Below are 6,466 nucleotides of genomic sequence, written 5' to 3'. Positions count from 1 at the left end.
AGGGCGCCCTAGTGAGTGACCCCAGGGAAGGCAATTGGGGCATTTCAAGAGCGTGAAAAGTTCGTGCTTCCGCAGGGGCACGGAAAGTCCTAGTAAAAAGCTTTGCAAAGCTTCAGAAATGCAGCCAGGAGCTGGTCTGATTTTTTTTTTTTTTTTTGACTCTAACATACCATGAGTAGAGGCGGGGGCGAAGGAGAGCAAAGGGATCAGAGGTACACGGACAAAATCATAATAATACTAATTATTATATAATTCCGTTTGTCATCAGGAGAGGGAAGATTAGATTATACGGGGAAATGGGAAGTTGGGCGGGGGGTGGGGTGGAGGTTTCCACGTCCCTAAAGGAAATTCTCAGGCTCCTAGAGACGCCCAAGTTTTTTTGCATGACAAGTAGAGACCAGCTCTCAGGGGAGTTCCCCCATCAGAGCGATCGGGAGTGCGGCCGCGGTCTTCCCGCCTGGAGCGGCCGCAACGGGGCCGGGCCCTGCCCTCCCGGCCGCCTCCCTCCCCCGCCGCCCTGCGCGCCGCACATCCCTCTCTTGCTCGCCGGCTCCAGACTGGTTTTTCTGGTTCAGCCTCCCTCCCTGGGACGCGCTGGGGGATCCGATGACGTCGCTGGCTGAGTCTCTCCCTCTTCCTCCCTCCCTCCGCCTCTCCCCCCGCCCGCCCTCGCCGCGCACTCCTCCTAGTAACTTCTGTTTGGGGAGGCGCTGCCAGGAATAACCCGGTGCGTCCACAGCCCGGGAGGGGAGGCGGCCGCTGCGGCTCCCGCACGCAGACTGCTTGCGGCCCGGGCCTCGCGCTCCCTCGCGAGCCCCGCGGCCCCTGCCCCGGGCCCATCTCCGTATAGTGTCAGAAAAATAAATAAAGGAAAGAGGAGCCTGGGCAGGCGGTCGGGATCTCTTCCCTCCCTCCGCGCCCGCCCTCCCTCTGTCCTTAAGGAAATGCTACCAGACACCCCCCACCAGACACGCTCAGCCTTGGCGAGGAGCGGCCGCCGCGGCAGCGAGAACAAGGGCACCAGGGGGGTTTCCTCCTCCTCCTCCTCCTCCTCCTCTCCCTCCTCTTCCTCCTTCTCCTCTCCGTCCTCCTCCTCCTCCTTCTCAGCGGTGACTTTCCAGGTGAGCGGCCGCCGCTGCTGCGAGGATCCCCCTTGCCCGCTCGGGCTCGGGCCGCCGCGTCGCGCCCTCCTCCCGCCCCTGTCACCCGGCGGCGGCCGGGAGCTGACAGCCGCCCGAGGGGCTCGCGGCCCGGAGGCGGGCAGCCGGCGGGAGGCGGGCTGGAGGTGAGAGGGTGGAGAGGAGGCGAGCGGGGCGCCGCCGAGTGCTGTCTGTCCCCGCCGGAGGAGGGTCTCCACAAAAACATCTTCGGGGACTGTGGCACAAGTCTTTGCCAAGTTGAGTCTTGGACCTTGAGGCTCTCTGGAGCCTGGAGCAACTTGGAGGGTCTGCTGGCTCGTTAACAATATTCCTACACGTCTGGACTTTGGGGTGCTGGGTGCAGCCTTGGGGTGCGTGGAGGGCGGACCGACCATTTGGGAGAGCAGAGCGGCGGGAATCTGGGTTCCTCGGCTCGGTAAGTGGCCTAGGCGCCGTGTTTTTCCTGCCTCCTTTAGCATTGGGAGCTTGTTTCACTTTATACCGAAATCGCCTCCGCCGGACTCGGTCGCCTCTCGCGGCGCGCGCTCCCGGCCCCTTCCCGGTTTCCCGAGGGTGAGGGTCGGAGGGGGCGGGGATGGGGGAGACCTAGCCAGGGGGGTCCGGCGCGTCGGGAAATGCGGGGAATACCCTGGCCGAGGATCTATGCAGATGAGGGGAGGCTGCTTTGCGTAATGTCCTGGGGGGAGGGGGCAGCGCGGGAGCGCTGGAGGCAGGAATGTGCCTGGTTACTAATGAGGGACGTGCACCGGCGCGCACCGCCGGCCACCGCTGCGGCTGCCGCGGCCGCCGGCCGGCCGTCGTCAGGTAGCGGGGGAGGGGGCCGCGGGCGCGCGGCGCGGGCCGGGGGCGGGCGGGCGGCGCGGGGGCCGGGCCGCCGGCCTGCGGCCGAGCGAGCGCGGCGAAGGCGCTAGCAGTTGGCATTTCAGTGACTCCTTTCTCCTCCCGAGCGAGGAAGGAAGGAAGGAGAGAAGGAAGGAAGCGAGGAAGGAGGGGACTGTCTCGATGGAAGGTTCAGGCGGAGGCGCCCTCGCCTTGCGGGTGCACCGGCCGCAGCGCGGCTCCCGGCGCGACGGGCCGGCCGGGGGCGCGTGGAGACGGGTGGGGGCGGTTTGCATGCGTGTTCGTCTGTGCGTCTGCCCGGGGACCGGGAAGGGACATGTGTGTTTGGGCTCTGCACTGTGGGGAGCTGGGTCTGCGCCTTTATGTCTGTTCCCTGAAGTGGGTGGAACGTTGGCCCGTTCCGGGAATGTTCCATGACGTGGTGCAGCCACAGGAAGGGGGTTAACGAGGGGCTCTCTGCCGCGGCGGCTCTATCAAAGCAGATGTGCTGCTGCTGCTCTCACCTCCCTTCACCCCTCCCCCCGCCTTTCCATTCTGTGCGTCTGGTGTTGGTAGGGGCGAGACAGGAAAACACTGCTCTGTGTGTGGGGGGGTGGGGGGGTGTGGGGTGGGGGTGGGGGTGATGTATGTGTGGTGTCTGTCGTATTTGGTGGGGGAGACTCCAGATCAGCTCTGCCACCCCAGCTGTTATCACAGATCGGTGCGCTTTATACGCATGTGCCTCTCGCGTTCTGTCCCTCTTACATAACACATCCAGTGCAGCAGAGGACACGAGAAAATGCGACCCCAACCCTCCAAGCCCAAATTGGGTGAGGGGATAGAAGGTCAGGAAGTGTCCCTTGGTGTTGTCCTTCAGGGACGTGGCTTCCAGTGGAAAAGGGGAGGAGGGGAAAGAGGGTTTTCTTCAAGTGGCTCCTCTCTGACTTGAAAGCATCTAACTGAAAAGGACTGCAGGAACTAGTGTTCTCTAATGGGAAAGCTTTTACAGGCTTCGCCCAGGGAAAGTGGGTATTTTAACCTCGGGAGTGCAGAGAAGACCGAGGGTCCTTAATAGACACTTAGAGGAGCCTAGCAATAATATGTGTGGGGTAGGGGTCAGTGGGGATGGCTTTGAGGAGGCCAGAGAAGTAACCTGATAATAGGTTTCGCGGGAGGCCTTAGGACACCTGTAATGGCTTAGAATTCTCACAGGAAGCAGTGTGTGCAACTGACATTGCAAAAGCCTTATTCTCTGCACAGTTTCTTAGGCCTAAAATGAACATAAAAAGGCTTGTTTCCGGTACTTTCATTATAATGGAAAATTTGAACCGATTGTTCTCCTTCCTTTTTTGCCATTTTAAAAATAACTCAATTTACCTCCAAATAAATATTGGTACTCTCTCCCACCCCCAAAGGCTAGACCTTGATAATTCACAAGAGAGCTGTGTTTTTCTAGCAGACTCAGAGCTCTAGTCAGGGCTATTGATTTTTCTCTTCAGTACAGTTGTTTCTTTTGTAGCGCATAATCAAGCCCAGAAATTACTTGAAATATTAATAAGATCCATTTTAATTAAATTTGCAATGATCTGTCCTCCTAGAAAAGGCCATTTAACTTTATTAGAAACATTTCCTCCAGTGATATAGTAATGTTTGGTGATATTTGTCCTTGAGCAAACCAAGTTATTTTAAATATTTGCATATATATGTACATAAATATATATTACATTTATCTTATGTAGAGGACATATATATTAGTATTTGCAGATGTCTTGTGCTTTTCACCTTATGAAAGTGCCACAGCAAGATTTTAACCAAATAGATTGTATAATGTGTAGATTTGGTTTGATTTTTAAGATATAGGCCAAATGGTTTACCAGGACAGAAATCCCTTCTACGTGCTATCACTTTCATTATTAAGACAAAATTCCTGTGGAACACTAAGATCTCATGTTACCAGAGAGGAGAACTGTGCATTTTTATTTTGAGGTGAAAGGGATTTACCAGTATGAACTTAATGATAGTATGCTTCAAGTGTCATAATCCCTTTTGACCACTAGGTTTGAAATATGCAGTATCTTTCTTACGTACAGAAAAATGTTATATGACAATGGTGAATCTTTTGAAAATTGTCTGAGTTTCTTGCTTTGAACATAGGTCAGTTATAAAACAAAATTCATTTGTTGACATTTATATTTCTTGTGATGGTGGTTGTATTTTATGAGGTTGGCTTTTTTAGAGACTGTGTTTATGTAAGAGTGTTTATGATTAAATTGATGTGAAATTGATTTGGGGGCAATTTTGGGAGTGGTTGCATATTAATGATATTACAGATTTAAAATTTAACTGATTTTTAACTTGTTAGATCCCTGTGGAGGTCTTTGGGAAAATACCATTGAAGTAGAAAAAACATTTCTATATTTCTATAAAACATGGGATGTGAAAGTGAATTTACGATATGTGTATTATCACAGAATGAAATCATGTTATTTGACTGCATGGAAAGATTAGCCAGCGGAATCTTTTGATTGATTAGGCTCTTTTTACATGAGATGTGTTTTCAAATGTTCTTGTTACTATGAAAACAAAACAGAGACAACATGTATGCAGGCGTTCCTTGTGGAATAATGGTACATGTGTCTGCTTGAGCATTTGGCACTTTGTCACTATTCAGAAAACCAGGTTGAATTTTTTTGTGCTGTTTCAATCTAAAATGAAGAATTTTTTAAAAAAGAATTTGCCTGTTTTGATTTTTAAAGCAGGGCTTACTTATTTCAACAGCAGCAATAACAAATAACAGTCTATTTGTGTTGGTGTTAGATTTTTTTAGTTACCAATAATTAGCTGAGGTTAAGCTGAACGCTTCAACATAGTACAAGTAGTTTTAAAGACCTATAGAAAATGTTATTTGGCATGAGTGAAAGGCGTACTCCATTAGGGTGTGGAATAATTTAATTCCTGATATAGTAACTATTATAAGGGAAAGGTGGTTAAAATCAACTGGATGGGTGTTGTGGGATCCAACAGGTTGCCACTCACCTAACTCTGTTAAAAAACAAACACTGTTTTCAGATTTGGGTTCCTAGTCAGCCTCAGCAGGACTCTATATTGGTCTATGCAACAATCCTATAGGTGGAGAAATGGTTCATAATTCAAACCTGCACCTAAAAATACCAATGCTATGTTTCTAGTTAATGAATTTATATATGCACTCATCATGAATTCATATTTTGGCTAAAACATGGTATGTAAAGATTGCAACTTTTTAAGTGATGTTATAAAAAAGGAACAGAGGAAGTTTACCATCTCAACTCAGTGGACTTTTGGCTTTATAAGGAACTTCACACTGTCAGCGTGTATGGATTTGCTGTAACCACATAGGCAGAGCCTTCATTCATCTCGAGTAAAACTTCAGTGAATGTTCCAGTGAGGCTTCTCAATGCTTGAAGCTGTGGATGAACACAGAAGAGTGAGAGAAAATGGGAAATCTTTATGAAAATGAGATTGTGCTTGTTTGAAGGAAATTGTACAAGTGAAATAATTTTCTATTGGTTCTTGGTATTTGATCACAATAAAAGAAAAGCATTGCTTTCCATATGCTATTTATGGCAATGCTAACAAAAAGGAAGTTGTAAATCAGTATTTGTATCTGTGAGATGGCTCTAAGTAATTTGGAAAAATATTTGAGCTCTTTATCTGTGATTGTGACACAGCCAGTCTTCAAGTACAAGAGGATAACATAGCCTACTTGGTCTGTGCAATCTTTGGCTTCTCTGATGTGGACCATGGCTACTAGCATTAAGTTAGACATAGGGCTATACTGTTTCAAGACTGAATTTAGAATAGAATCAGAACTGTTTGATAATTTGTGTCACTATTTTTCTGAGCCACATATGTGCTAATCTTAACATATATTATCTGTCATTTGAGATATTAATTATGGCATTTGATATATTCTACAAGTGTCCATAACTTTGGATTTCCTATCAGCTTAAAATTTGGAGTCTAACTGGGTAGCCATATTTGAAGACAGTGCTTTGGAGAGAAGAGATGAAAATGTTTGTATGCCTGAAGACAGTTCTGGCAGAGAGCACGTGGGGTTTGACCTACCACTTCCGGGTCAAGAGGTGATTGGAGGTGAGGTCAGGAAGTACTCTGGGCCAGGCAGCATTTTTGACTTGTCATTCACATATAATCTTAGCCATTTCTTCAGAGTACTATGACAAGTGACTCAGTCATCATTTATCAATACAACTTATTCATCCATTCATTCAACAAGTATTTACTATGGATCAGGCCTTGTGCTAGACACCAAGGATAGAATGATGATTCAGACCAGAGAAAGAGCCTCTAATCTAGTGCAGTTGACAGATATGGGGCATGAGGTGAACCAATATAAGTAAAGCCACATTGTGAGTGCTATGAAAGAAACATGAAGGGGTGTACAATAAGGGGTGTATCACCCCTGTCTGAGGAGGTGATATTTGAGC

General features: G+C 48.8%; 1 protein-coding gene across 8 annotated transcripts in view; it reads left to right on the top strand.

The window, feature by feature from the left end:
* The first annotated feature begins 705 nt into the window (after positions 1-705).
* Positions 706-6,466, top strand: part of HIVEP2 (HIVEP zinc finger 2) — a 206,910-nt gene continuing 201,149 nt past the window's right edge. For 4 of the 8 annotated variants that reach the window (XM_045810105.2, XM_087865535.1, XM_087865530.1 and 1 more), the window contains exon 1: positions 706-1,575. The gene's annotated coding sequence lies outside the window, so the exon portion shown is untranslated. Of the gene's footprint in view, positions 1,576-1,801; positions 1,965-6,466 lie in introns of those variants that run through there. The other 4 variants (XM_087865534.1, XM_087865532.1, XM_087865533.1 and 1 more) reach the window with 2 other exon arrangements.

The sequence above is a fragment of the Ursus americanus genome, chromosome 11 (assembly GCF_024610735.1).
Source record: "Ursus americanus isolate L20-20 chromosome 11, mUrsAme1.1.p, whole genome shotgun sequence".
Lineage (NCBI taxonomy): Eukaryota > Metazoa > Chordata > Mammalia > Carnivora > Ursidae > Ursus > Ursus americanus.
Note: the sequence above shows the minus strand (reverse complement) of the source record. Positions and strands in the feature narration are given on the sequence as shown.